General features: G+C 40.4%; 1 protein-coding gene and 1 pseudogene across 9 annotated transcripts in view; both read left to right on the top strand.

The window, feature by feature from the left end:
- Positions 1-15,088, top strand: part of RALY (RALY heterogeneous nuclear ribonucleoprotein) — a 390,500-nt gene that overhangs the window by 189,106 nt on the left and 186,306 nt on the right. The window contains exon 5 of one of the 9 annotated variants that reach the window (XM_061631645.1): positions 7,420-7,527. The exons of the other annotated variants lie outside the window; for them this stretch is intronic. The gene's annotated coding sequence lies outside the window, so the exon portion shown is untranslated. The remainder of the gene's footprint in view (positions 1-7,419; positions 7,528-15,088) is intronic. 9 annotated transcript variants of the gene reach the window in all.
- LOC133388134 (5S ribosomal RNA) lies at positions 2,962-3,080 on the top strand (annotated as a pseudogene).

The raw sequence follows: 15,088 nt of genomic DNA, 5'->3' as shown, positions 1-15,088 counted from the left end.
CTGAAGCCCGTGGCAGCCTCCACAAGGAAGATGCGGCCTGAGGCAACTGGTGGTAGTCCGAGGGGACCACCAGGCCCAAAGCCCTGGGAACACACTGCTGGAAGCCAGCAGTGCCAAGCTGGTGGCTGAAGGCAGCAGGAGGGGCAGTGGCTGAAGCCAGTAGCAGCCTCCACGGGGAAGACACGGCCTGAGGTGACTGGAGGTGGTCCGAGGGAACTGCCAGGCCTGGAGCCCTGCCCAGGTGGGTGGCAGCGAGGTCAGGGGCTCCTCGGTGACCCAAGGCTGCAGCTTGTCCCACAGCTGGGCCTAAGGCAAGCTGTGAAAATTCTGCAGCTGGCCCAGCATGAGCAAATGGTGGCTTTGCGGGTCCACCTCACCAGCACTGGCCTGGAACTCCAGCTGCACGTTCACCAACTCCCATGTTCTCAATGATGTTGCCTTAGAAGGGTAGTCCAGAAATTTCAAATACAATTATACCCTATTCAGGAACTGAATGATGGGAGGTGATAAAAAAACAATCCACTGTATCATCCTTCCCATATCTTACATGTTTTAAGACTGGTCTGTTTATTATATTATCAGGTCCTAGATTGACATCATTGTGTTTTAAACGACTTTATATAATATTTCACTGTGCTGGGATTAGGGATGTGCTAGAATTCCCCCCCATCCGCATTTGGTACTGAATTTTCCAATAATTTGTGTATTCTCTATCATTGCCGATCAGTTTTTTATGTAGTGATTTTCCACGGCTATTTTTGAAAATTGATTTTTTAATTTAAAAATCTGCCTCTAAAATATTGATATGAAGAACAATAATTTTATTGATATTTCCTTTCAAAATATCAATATTAATATCATTATTTGTGAGAAGGAAAAAAACATCGGTAAAAGCAGTAGCTAGTGGACAAAAGACAAACTTGAATTGATACCGGCCTGCTAGGTCAACAGCATGCTTTCAAACCGGCACCAGCCAACAGATCCCAACTCTAGCTGGGACAGAATACTTATGTCCATCTCAAACAAAAAGCCAGATAATTCTGTGTGGGGAAAATGAACCCTGAGATTGCATTATGAGTTGTTTGAACTGGGGTGAGGGCTTCTACCTCTTTTCTTCTTGATCAGGGACAGTGAGGAAGGGTTGTAGCTCAGAAGTAGAGCATCTGCTTTGCATGTGGAATGTTCCAGTTCAATCCCCATCATCTTCAGGCAGGAACAGGAGAGGCCCCTTTCTGAAATCTTTGAGAGCTGTAGTTATTGTGGATAATATTGAGCTAGATAGACCAATAGTCTGACTTAGTTAAGAGGCAGCTTCTTATGCTCCCATACGCCTAATAGAAGCTCTATCAAATAGCCTGCCCAGGGGTGAGAAACCGGCATGGATTGTAGTGTGAAATCACACACACACACAAATCATGTCATGTCATTACTAGGTGGAGTTCATGTGGTTAGCACTCCTTACATGAAATCTGATAACCCTAGAACTGAATGTGTGTGTCTGTGTGTGTGTGTGCGTGCGCGTGCTGGAGCCTTCTTCCATTGCAGAGTTGCATACTTTAATTCATTCAAGGACAGCTGTACCTTAGGCGGGCTGGCTCCAGGCATGCCGGGGCCCTTGGGCATTAGCTTGCCCTGGGCCCCTGCCACACCCCACCTGCCTGTCTGCTGTCTTTTACCATTGCCCTTAACGAAGATGGTGGCTGCAGTTTCCCTAAGGGGATGACGCCTCCGCCGCCATCTTTGTTGATGGCACGCATGCGTGCTATGCGCGCACATCTCTGCCATCAACTAAGATGGCGGCAGGGGCTTCAGTACCTTAGGGAAACAGCGGCTGCCATCTTCGTTAAGGGCAATGGTAAAAGACAGCAGACAGGTAGGTGGGGGGGCATTGGGGGCCATGGATCATGGAAGGGGAGTGGAGGGGCAGCTGAGGGGCCCCCTGTAGCTCCAGGCACCATCAGGCCAGTGCCCCACCTGGCCGCCCTTTAGAACCGGCCCTGACCTTAGGAATAAGCTATTAAGTTTAATGTTTTCATTTTAAAGTGGTTGTTTGCTAACTGCTACTCTGAATATAAAGAAAAGGGGATGATTACACTCAAAAACAAGAACTACATGCAAAATAAATATTGCATACTTTGTTTTGATATTTTGGATGAACATTGTTTTTTGGGCTGCAATCAAACGCACTTCCTGGAGAATCAGCCCACTGAATACAGGGACATACTTCTGAGTAAACATGCATAGGTTCCTTGCACTGTTATTTGCTTTCATTTTTGCAATTAAAAGGTGACTGTAATGACTCACTCTAAGCCTTAGGGTTAGCGGTGAGACAGAAATATAAAAAGACTGCAGTCTTTGTATACAGTTACATTTTCACAGGAAATGCATTCCTAGTGCATGATTTCCCTCCTCTCCTGCAAGGAAGATTACAAGTTCTTCCACAACATGTTTCCCTAGAAGCACAAATGGGATAGTGAGTCATTGACGTTTCCTCTTCCCATGCTCTTTCGTAATGTGGCTGTTCCACTTATCTCTTGCCACAGTGAGACTGAAGTGCTTGCAGACATGGAGTTAGTTGAGTAAGGGAACGTTATCCTTGCATAGCAATATAATTGCCACAGAGTTTGGCCTAAAGCAATGACTGAGCTGATTTTTTCCCACTCAGGTGAGAGATCTGTAGGATGTTGAGTTTTGATGAGAGTCGCAATGTTCCTTAGCATTTCCTTAGGTAGCTATTGAATTCTGCCTAAAGCAACATTTGAGATTAATAGAGGGGTTGCTGCTCAGGCAAGAAGTGTGAGGAATTCTGAAGGAGGAGTTTTGATGGCTATTGACATTTCTCAGCAGTTCTGCACATCTCTATGCAGCAATATCTGTGTTTTTGTCCCACCAGGTGTCATGGGAAAGACCTGCATGACTGAAATCTTACATTAAATGTAATGTTTTATATTGTGAATACTGGCCTACGACCATACTACCCTGAACATGCCCAATCTCGTCTGATCTCAGAAGCTAAGCCAGGTCGGGCCTGGTTAATACCTGGATGGGAGACTGTCTGGGAATACCTGGTGCCGTAGGCTTAGAGGAAGGCAATGGTAAACCACCTCTGAATATCTCTTACCATGAAAACCTTATGAATATATCCAAAAAAGATTAATAGGGTCGCCATAAGTCTTAATTGACTTGAAGGCATATAACAACAAATTCTGAGTACTGGAATACCTGGACCCTTTTGAATCTGGCTTTGGCCTAGTTTTGGGAGGGAAATGGCTTTGGTTGCCCTATTAAATTTAAATTATCTATTTTAAATTATCTATTTAAAATGATTTTATGCCACCTTTGAGAGGGAAAAAAACCCTCTCAGAATGGCATACCATTACAATGCTGTATGATAAAATTATTAAAAAGCCAGTGAAAATAAATCAACAAACATACTGCCCCCCAAAATACAATACATAACTTCAATGGAACATAAGAAAAAGTAGAAACACTTCAGCCTTGAAGTGATGGGGCCTGTTGGAGCACAGATACAAAAGTGTTCCAAAGATGTAGAGTCACTCCGGATGATCTTGTAATCCTGTTATCAATAGATCAATAGCCTACATAGGAGGTTTTAATCAAATATGTCAATGCATACCATTAAGACTCCTTCATTTGTGGTTTAGTGACCCAATAATAAATGGACTCTACATGCATGCAAGAATAGCATTTTAGACTAACCATGCTGTAATTCTTGGGTGACTGCCTGCACATGTATTGGAAGTGAATATTGACACATGCTAACAATTTTGGACCAATGTAGTACTGGTGGTATCCAGTAGTTTCCACCAGGCCACCCAGTGAAGTACTGCAAGTACACACAGAGGGTACGTAAAGTGGATATTATTTCAACTAAAGAGCCAGAATTCCATTCAGATAGGCTATTGGCTTTCATTACCGTGTACTTTTGCAACAATTGCCGCCCTGGGATCCTACTGGGAGGAAGAGTGGGATATAAATCAAATAAATAAATAAATAACCAAACAAACAATAGAAACCATGGTATTAGGTAAAATGATAGTGTTCACACTCATATTTTCCAAAAATCCCAGTGTTTAGTTGAGATTGGTCAGTTTTGCATTTACAGAGTAAGCCGATGTTGTCTCTAAATATTCCTTATCTTGTCTTGGCAACAAGTCTGTTGAGATGTACACAGCCAGGGAGCATAATGGCCACCTTCTTGAAATCAGCCCTGGCTCCAAGGCAAGACAGTATTGTACCCTATGGTTGCTGATATCTTGAACATGGCTAGTGTACTTCTGAGGGATCAGACAAGGTAATGGTGGTAATGTAAGTGAAGCTGCTTGTGCAGGGTGTGGCAGCATGGAGGTAAGAGGAGAGTGTGGAAGAGCTCAGAGCATACAATAGTTAATAAAAAGTTATTTGCTGTGATAAGTTGTGAAATCTCTTGAGCAAGGACGCTGTAGTTAGCTATTTTAAGTATGCCTAGCCACACATGCTCATACAGCTATTGAGCATCCAAGATGGTAGCCACTAGTGCCTTCATACTTTGGTAATGCTCTGTCATTTTGAATCTCATCACCAAGAAAAGCATAAAGAGCGTTCAAGAGATTTTTGCAATATGATTTGATGAAAAAGGTAAAGGTACTATGGTGATCATGTATACTACAGTAGCATCTAGCTATTCCAAGAATGAAGGCTTGTTCAGTTTGTAACCATTGTTTGCACTTGCTAAACTACCATGTCTAAAGAAATAGCCATTCTGGCCCTAATGTCTTCAATGCTAATACCACAGTGATTTTAACACAGCTCATTTTGTTCCTATAAACAGGATTACAGCTATATTGATTTCTAATATGTGAAAAGAACGATAGATTCAAGAGCTATTATTCTACTGAGGCCCCTTAAGGCTAAACAAATTGACATGAGTTAACAATTTCCTCCCTAAACAAAACATATTCACAAATAAATACACTAACTTTCAGTGGAGCTCCAATATTGGTGCATCCAGTTTCTGTTATGACTGGAATGACTGCTCCCTCCCAAAATAAAGAACAGATTTATTTGCATAGTTCCCCCTTTTATCACCTTTCTTTTATTTCAGAAGCTTATCAAGAGCTCAAGTGTGTTAAGACAAGTGCCTCATTAAATTTCTGAATTCAATTCTCCAAAGCTCTGTTAATGTTGTTTAATTCAAAGTCTCAATCTAAAGGTTCAGCCACTGTAAACCAAGATGATGTTTGGAACATAAATGCACCTTGTCTAGAAAAGTATTTTAAAGCACCTTTGTCGTACATTATTAAAATGGTATCACAGGCCTCTCTGCAAACCTGTAATGTGTGCTTGTGATGCCCCTGTAAATGTTGTACAGTAATTATGGTAAGTGTTGGTTTTGTAGGGTATATGTGATAAGTAGAGTGAGTGAGAGGGGGGAGTACATTGGTTGGAATGTTGAAGAATTTATTTTATTTAATTAATTACATTTTTATACCACCCTATAGCATTGAGCTCTCAGGGCGGTGTATGTTGAAGAATGCTGAGTTGTGATTGGCTGGGTGGTTGAAGGTATAAATGAGAGAATGATGGTTGGTTGTTGTTGGTTCTGAGTTTTGGAGGGGTGGATTTGTGTTTAGGGGGGTAGTGATGCAGGTTTTAGGACTAAGATACATAAAGAGAAACTATTATATGTAACCACACAAATGTTGACTGAACTTAATCTTGTTTGTTCCTTGTGTTAATAAATAAATAGTTTTGGTTTAACAGCACGCCTGATCCTTGGCTGGGATATTACAGACCAAAAGGGTGGGCAGAGCAAATACCAAAGCTGGGAACAGTATCAATGGTGGCAGCAGGGAAGGGATAGTGTGACAGCAGCAGGTATCCCAAGCAACCCAGGGCTGTAATCTTTAAAGGCAGAAAGATATAGGGTGTGTGTGGCCTGTAAATGCACTCAGACACTATGTAGCAATCTGAGGAGGAGATAAAGGCACAGTCTCAGGGCAGTATTGCATTACAGAGTGTCAGGTGGTGGCACCTACTAGTGGAATTGTGAGAGACCTGTGTTGGGGCCAGTGTGAGAAATCCGTTACGAGACCAGGCCCTGAGTAGGGGTCCAACAGTGCTCTGCAGATAATGGGAGAGAGTCAATCATGCATTTTAAAATAAAAATCAATAGGTAGAGATGGGGTTCACTGCCTAATTCCGATCTGCTTGTATTCCGATAGTCCGTCATTCAGTCCTGATCTGCCTTGTTTTGTTCCTGCTTGCTTTGGCACTTGCCAATTCAATCCACTGTTTGTTTCTTTGTTTTGGTGGGGGGGAAATATTATGTAATTTTTAACATAAATGCTGATGAAGATCCATGGAAGTTAATGGATAATAGCAATTGTAATTATGTAGATAATTATGTAAAATCAGGGGGAAATTCAGGGCGGGGGAAAGCCATGCCGATTTCAGCCGCTGCTAGCCACAAGAAATCAGTGCCGGTCCAAAAAGGCAGTGGACTATCAGATTCAGTCAAAATCCAGTACTAAGTCCAATTTAGTGGATATTCTCCCCCATCCCTACCGATAGGTGGGACCAGGGATCTGTTAAACAGATTAAACATTCATCCCCAGTGCTAGTCCTTATTCCTTTCAGTGGTGATAACAGGATAGGGCTTGGCAGGGCAGCAGGGCTCCACTTGAATGAGCAGGAGGGCCCCTCAATGCAGCAGAGTAAGTAAAGGAATACACTTTACCATCTAAGGAGGGGGGCTGATAAGACCACTTGAATTAAGTGAAGTGCTACATCCCACTATCTAAAGAGCACCCTCCTATCCATAAAACCATTAAGTCAAGAGTCTAAAATTACTTAACTGTACCACTAATGCTTTTATTGATAAATGCTTAGGAAGCTGCCTTCACTATTGCCTACAGTGACTGGCCGTGGCTTTCCAGGGTTTCAGAGAGTCTTTCACAGTACTATTTGGAAGTTTCACGGACTCACCCCTGGGACCTTCTGCATGCAACATGTGAATTCTCCTACACAGCTTCAGCCCATACCCATGCTTCTTTCTATGGACATCTGGTTGGTCACTATTGAAGACAGAATGCTTGACTAGATGTATTATTGGTGTGAATCAGGTTAAGCGGTTGTTATGTTTTTGCATGTTGAACACGTGCTATATAAATCTGGCACATTTTGTGACGGGGAGGGAGAGAGACTGAATGGAGGGAGAGATTCCTTTAAACCAAATATTTATCACAAAGGTAGATGAAAGAGACCAACACTCGGCAGTAATGCTGATGGTCTTAATCTTTAGAAAAACATAAGAAAAGAAGCTTTTAGAAGTATAAAAAGAGTCTCAGTATTTAACACCATGGTATTTGAGACTGGTGACCTGACTAGGACCATCCCATTATATACCATTTCCCACAGGTAATAATAACCCACTGAAGTCTCTCTGTCACTTGAGGCCAATTATTGCTGCTTTGGAAACACAACTGTCACTTGCAAGCTGGCTTTCAACTTTTAACACTGTGTTAGGTAAGTTTTACTCCCCTTCAGTCCTACTTTAGTCCTTCACTGAGCAATAAGACTTATCTCAAGACTGATTTTTTTTCCGAGAGAGTACTTCATTTTGAGGGTCTAGGGCTGCCAGCTCCACATCTTAGATCAGGGTTGGGAAACCTGTGGCCTTCCAGATGTTGTTGGATTCTAACTTCCATCATCCTTGATCATTGGCCCATGCTGGTTGGGGCTAAAGGGAACTGGAATCCAGTAACATCCAGAGGACCACTGGCTCCCCAGTCCTCTTGTAGATCCTGACTGAAGTTTCTTCCATCACTCTTTGTTGACTGCTACAAAAGCCTGCACATTGATATGGAAACATCGACTTTCCCACATTGGAATCTCCCTCATAGGCTACATTCAGAGAAAGGGCAGTTAGTAATACATCTGAAGCTGGCTTGATTTTAGTGGTTTCCAGAATGTGTGTGAATTAATCAACTGCATGATAATGGCCATGCTTATACAGGTGTGAGCTGAATTTATTTAGCTTGTATCTTCCTTGTATCACAAGAGAATGGGAGCAGCAGGTTTATATATCACTGTACCATATGTACCACTGTACTATCATATAGCTAAATGGATACTACATGAAGATAACTGTGCCATCTAACAGTCCCAACCCTTTTTAGCAGCGCTGCTGTTGGGTACATGACTACATATCATTGGGTCCCCAGGGCTGCTTTCAGACACTGGGCTTATTGCATTAGTTTAAAAGATTAAAATGGTAGCACTTCTGTCCCAATTTCTAAAATTCATTTCACATGTTGCACAAATATCTTTCACACTGCTGCAACTGAAGACATGAGGATCAGGTGAATAAGGCAAGAGAAACAGCAAGAAATCAAAAACTCCAAAATGAAAGAGCCAGAAGCGAAGCACTGAGGAAAGTTTAAAAAGCAGTCACTTTAAAATACAAGCTGCTGCGGCCAAGGTAAAAAAAGCAGAAGGAGGGCTTAAAAGACAAGGGGAAAGGACTTGAAAAGCAACTTCAGCAACTAACACAATAAGCCTCATGTCTGAAATCAGCCAGGGGGAAATGGACTGAGTAAACTGAACACAGAGAAGAGAAAGGCAGGTAAGATTTTTTAGATCTTTTAGCAACTACATGGCTGCACCAGGGCCCCCGGGGGGGGGGAGGAAAGAATGGGACTTCCAAGGCACAAATCAGAGGACAAACTCAGAAAAACAATGTAAAGGAGGACTCACCAAGAGTAACAAAAGGCAAACACGGAACAGGCACAGGCAGGAATGAGCAGAAAAATATAGAAAAATAGCAAGGCTAGAAAAGAGTAAACTGGGATGCCTGTAACATGATGCAAAGCTAGTGCAAACCTGTCTCGATTTTCCAGGTTCTCAACCTTGAAAACGGATTATTTCTGGTATTACTTATCATGAAAATTAGCATTAAACTTGCATGATATTCCACTAGATTTCCAGAACTAGTTTTTACACCTGTGAAAGGTCAAATATAATGAGCAAATTATCAAAGAATATAATGCAAAGAAATTGTTAGAATAATGGAATAAAGTGCAGTGTGAAAGCAGCCTACATAGCTTCAATTGGAGCTGTTTCACTATCTGCCACTTGTGGATGTGTTTGGCAACCATGCCACCCTAGGCGCCTACTGGGAGAAAGGGAGGGATATAAATCTAATAAATAAATAAACAATACACAGCTGCCCCAAGACCATTGTTACATGATACTATCGTGATAAAGCACACCACATCTGTTATAATCCAAAACATCAGGACAGCACCAGGTTGAAGGATACACTTTGGCTAGTGTATTACTTCAAGTGGTCAGGAAAAGTTTTCAAACAGCAGCCAGAAATATTATTTTCCTTAAGATCTGAATTTCTGACCTAGCATTCTCCAGTCACAAAAGTTGTTGGCCACCGTATACCTGCCAGCAGTGAGAGAAAAGTGAATACTAATTTCAAAGAAAAATAATACTTGTGGATTAATAAAAGCACCAATGAATAATGATGCTCGAGTTCTGTATAGGCAATTCATACTGGAAGTGTGTATCAGAGTGATTTCAGACAAATATCAACGAATTATGAATCAAAGAAAAGTGGTGTGCCACAGAGGGATTTCTGGCTTGTCATAGGTTGTCACCTGGTTGGCCACTGTGAGAACAGGATGCTGGACTAGATGGGCCACTGGCCTGATCCAGCAGGCTCTTCTTCTTATAGGTAAAGCAGAATCTCTACAAGGCAGTATAAGTCAAAGCAGGGATGAAGCCCTTTGTGGCACTTCAGCAACCCAGACATCAAAAAAATGTTGCAGACAAGCATATTCTAAAAGCTTGCTGTAATAAGAAACAAACCATTAGGGGATGATGGGATGATAGGAAAAATGGAAGACAAACACCAGAATAGGGAGAGGGCAGAGGGAGAGCTCTGCTGTGCCTGAGAGGTCAAGCTTTTTATCAAAGGGAATAATTTTACCCAGAAAGTGAGTTCCTTTTGGTTATTCCAAGCCCCAAATCAAGTTGGACCTATTTTCTACATTTTGGCAGGTTTCTTACCTAGGACCATCCCTCTGACGGCTGCATTTCTCCAGAAATGTTGGATTCTATTATTTTGCAATTAATTTGTGTGACAGAATACATATATACTGCTAAGGCAAACATTCCATGAGCACAAGGATTTCATCTTACAAAATGGAATGTTCTCCCCCCCTCTGTACCCCTGTGCACCCCCTAAATCTGTTCTGAAGATTCTCACAACCCTCCAGAGCAGATTTGGAGACAGTGCGGGGCACCCTCAGGGGGAAGAAAGGGGGAAGTCTAATTGCACTGGCAGTCTTACTTAGTTGAACACCACCCTTTGTTCGTATTTTAGTCCCTCTGATGTAATTACCTGAAATATACTGGGCCTATTAAAACAGCATTTTCTTGTGCACATCTGATGTCTCCTCTTCTGTTGCTTTTCAGTTTGGTGGCTCCATTTTCTAGGATTCCATCAAGCACCTCCTTAATGTGAGTGCAGTAGTGGCCTCAGCTTCCATTCATAGCAAGGTTAAATTTGTGATTCACTACAAGCAGGAACTAGTGAAGCCAAGTAACGTCCACAAACAGGATAGTCCTGTGCTCCTGCCATCAGCTGGTACTTCAGAATCACTTGGAATTCTGTGACTTATGCCACATTCACACCATATATTATTCTACTATTATTCCACTTTAAACATTCATGGCTCCCCCCCAAAGAATCCTGGGAAGTGTAGTTTGTGAAGGGTCCTGAGAGCTGTTAGGAGGCCCCCTCTTCTCCTCACAATTGCTAGAGTGGTTTAACAGCCCTCTTCTCAGAAAACTCTGGAAATTGTAGCTCTATGAGGGGAATAGAGGGTCTCCTAACAATTCCTTCTCTATGGCTCATTTTTGTACCATATGTATCCATAAACTAAGCATACTTCATGACTATAAATGTGAGGGGGGTGTAGATGTATACAGTAGCTTTGCATAAATGTTGGTCAATTCCAGAAGGATAGGTAAAGAGGAAGCACAAATGATGAAAATGGTCACAGACTCAAGGATGTTTTCACAAGTGAAGCTTTGTAAACCATTTTAGCAACATTCACAAGTAAAGAAGAGTTTTCACTAGGGGATATATAAATATTACAACATAATGGATGGTGGGAAATAATTGTTTTTTAATGTGAAACATCTGCATCTCTCATAATAAATTGTTGTATATACACTGTATATCTGAAATGATGTATTTTTCACTATCTGATATGTTGTAATGTATATCTTAGGAATAAACTGTCTGGCTAATCTGCTGTTCAGGTTATGATTTTTAACAAGTTTCAAATACTTTTAAGAAATCAAAATGTTAATTACCTATAAATTTGTTCTCTATATTATCTATTTTTTTAAAAAAATATTTTATTAATTTTTCAGAACAGGTATACAAAAACCATGAATACAAGATGAGATATATCAATATAAAATTAAATAAACATTCCGGGACCAGTTCAAGATTTCCAAATTTCCTGAGAAGCGAGTGAGAGTTGCCGATGTAGTTGATGCTCTGTTGTATATGAAATAAAGTTCCACCAAAACATATCAAACGCATCTGATTTTGCTCGACCCTGAAGCGAACATAGAAAAATCATAATTTTTTCCAAATAACAATATTCCATATGTTCTTATACCACAATGATAGGTTTAACTTTTCCAGCTGTTTCCATGTCTCAGCTATAGAAAGCCATGCTGCTGCCAAAAAAAAAAAAAGATTACCAAGTCTTTGCTTTTAATGTCCTTCTTATAATGGTCAAAGATCAAAAGTAAGGCTAGCTGAGGCAGGGCCTTTACATTATATCGAATAATGTTTGAAATTTCCTTAAACATTTCTAGCCAAAAAGATTTTTACTCTGGGGCAATTCCACCACATGTGGAAAAAGATACCCCGGTAGCCACATTTTCTACAACATTCTGAGGAAACCTTTGATGATATATATGAAAGTTGCACTGGGGTCCTGTACCACCTGTGGTAAATTTTCAGGATTTCCGTAATATATGTGGAGACTGATTTAACTGATTTATCAATCCAGAGACTTGACCATTCATTTTCCTCCAGCTCTGTTTCGAGATCATCCTCCTATAAGGATTTTAAGCCTGTTCGTTGCCCAACTTATGTATTTATAAGTTCTGTGTAAAATTCTGCGACCAGCCCTTTCCCTGAAATGTTATTCATCAGAATATATGCAAACTGAGTAAGGGGCCTGTTTGCATGTGTGTGAATATTAGGATCTTGAAGAAGGTGTGTAATTTGTTGTATGTGGAGCCAATTAATTTTCAGATTGCGTAAATCTATCCGCAGTTGATCTTGTATATTTGGTATGCCATTTTGGAAAAAAATTGTAATCTGAAATAGCCCTTATCCTCTAGATGATGTAATAAATTTCAAAGTGTTGGATCTGTGATAGCAAGATGTGTCACTAAGGGACTAAAAGGGGAGCAGACAGGAGAGCTGAAGGAATGTGCATAAAGTGAAAGGATTAGTTATTTTTTCAATTGAGACAAAGTAATATGTTCAAAAGGAAGAGCCCATAATGGGCCCAAGTCTGACACTGCACCTTCTAAGGAAATCCACTGTTTATGTGTTTTCTCATCATAAAACATAATTGTCTCAATTGGAAAGCATCGTAATATACAACTAAATTTGGTAATCCCCATCCCCCTCCATCTGGTCTTTTGCAGTATAGTTTAATCATGGTTTCTTAGCTTGGAAAATAAATTTGTTAAGGGTTTGTTGCCAGCGTTTCAAGATAGCCAGATGGCTGATGATGGGGAGAACTTGAAACAAACAAAAAAAGACGGTATGATTTTCATGTGTATAGCCACAGTCCTACCAAGCAGAGAAAGTTTTAGCTTCTTTTTCTTCCACTGTTTCATTGTTTTTTTATATTTTAGAGAATTGGGCCATAATTCAGATGGAAGAGTTTAGATAGATTATGTGGAATTTGTACTCCCAGGTATCTAAATACTTTGTGACATATGGGGATATGACTGTCTTGAGAAATTTGGATCTGGTCTTTGGTTTTGATGTTGAAACACATCATATGAGACTTGCTAAAATTAATTCAGAGCTCTTCCAAGCTTTCAAATTGTTGAAATTCGAGTTGCACAGCTGGAATAGCTTTATTCAGGTCCCACAACATCAAAATGATGTCGTCTGCGTAAATGATCTTCACCCTCACCCCAGAAACCCTCAACATCCAGATTCTGTCTCAGAGCCATAGCCGGGGGCTCCAGGGAAAGGGCGAAGAGCAATGGGGACAGGGGGCATCCCGGTTTGGTTCCATGATGGATAGAAAAAGGAGAGGTTTCTAAGATATATATACACACGGAAGCAAATTTTGGGGAGTATAATTTAGGAACATTTTCTATAAATTGATTGCCCATTTTATATTTTTTCAGGAAACAAAATAAATACTTCTATTCTAAGCAATCAAATACTTTATAAGCGTCTAAGGAGAGAAGGGCTAATGGGGATTTTTTTCTTATTAATAGCATGAATCACATTTAATACTCTACAGATTGGGTCAGCAATATGTCTTCCTGTAATAAACTCTGTTTGATCAATGTGGACAATTGACACAATGACTGTATTTAAGTGGGCTGCTAAAATAGAACTAAAAAAATTTTGGTCTTGATTTAATAGGGTTATGGGTCTATAAGAGCCCACTTCCTTACTATCCTTCCCTGGTTTAAGAATTACAACAATTCTTGAAGTAGTCCAAATTTCTGGAATCTGACCTTGCTGCCAAATAGCATTGAATAGATTAAGTAGATGGGGGATCAGAAGATGTTTATGTTTTTTATAGAAAGAGCTTCCAAATCCATCCAGGCCCAGGGCCCAGTTATTTTTGAGCTTTTGAATAGCTGCAAGGATTTCCTCCTCAGTAATTGACTTATTGAGTTGAGCTCTTACTGCATCTGACATTGGTTTTGGATTTAGTCTATTGAGGTATGAGCTTATAGCGTCTTGGGTTGGGTTAGAAGAGGAATACAAATTTGAATAAAATTGTGTAAATGCTGTATTAATTGATTTTGAGTCCTGAGTGAGAGTGCCATCATCTAATTTAGTTGAACCAATTTTAGTACTATTTTTCTTTTTTGCTAGAGCATGGGCCAGAAGTTTAGAATTTCTATTTCCTAATTCATAATAATTTTGTTTGGTAAAAATTAAAGATTTGGCTATCTTGGTTGACATATTGGATGGTTGGGCCTCTTTCACAGTATATTCCAAATTGCCAGTAATTGGCTTTAAGAAGCTAGGTAAGACACAATTTCCTCTCCCAGCAGTACCAGATAGGATAGCCAGCTAGTATCTACTGACAGGTATTTCCACCTGGCAAGGGTGTTCTTTTTGTTTAAAGGATCAGGGAGGGACAGAGCAAAGGAACTACCCTGCTAATGGTGAGATTGTGTGCATGCACCCCCCATATTATTTATTTTTAAAATTTATATTCCATCCTTAATCATAAAACAAACTCAGGGTGGGTCACACATAAAATTCATTAATGTAAAACAGAGTAAAAATATTACACAGACAACAGTTCACATATATAAATTCATACTGTAAAATATATACACTATACATTCTATACCCACTTTCTCCACACTATGCATAATTTTTATACACCTTTGTCATGTCACCTCTCACTTGCCTTCTCTATAAACTAGAAATCCCAAAGGCTGTAACATATCCTTGTTACGCCAAAAGGCTCTTTACATCTGGAGGAAGCTTCAATAATCACCAGATGAGAAACCAGATATAAAACAACACCTTTATTGATTAATTACCAAACATCTTTTGCAAAAGAGAGACAAAGTATTCGGCTAACGCCCGAATCCTTGTCTGAAAGCATAGCTACACAGATTACATTGATATATGGCTCCAAATCCTCCTCACACATAGCCCCTCCCTTATTGCTTGTTAGCAACACTTGTCAGCGACTCCATTGTCTCTGCATTTAGAGCGTTCTGGCCTTGAGCACTCCTTGTGCTGTTCCTCGCGCTATCTACT

Source organism: Rhineura floridana, chromosome 6, assembly GCF_030035675.1.
Source record: "Rhineura floridana isolate rRhiFlo1 chromosome 6, rRhiFlo1.hap2, whole genome shotgun sequence".
NCBI classification, from domain to species: domain Eukaryota; kingdom Metazoa; phylum Chordata; class Lepidosauria; order Squamata; family Rhineuridae; genus Rhineura; species Rhineura floridana.
Note: the sequence above shows the minus strand (reverse complement) of the source record. Positions and strands in the feature narration are given on the sequence as shown.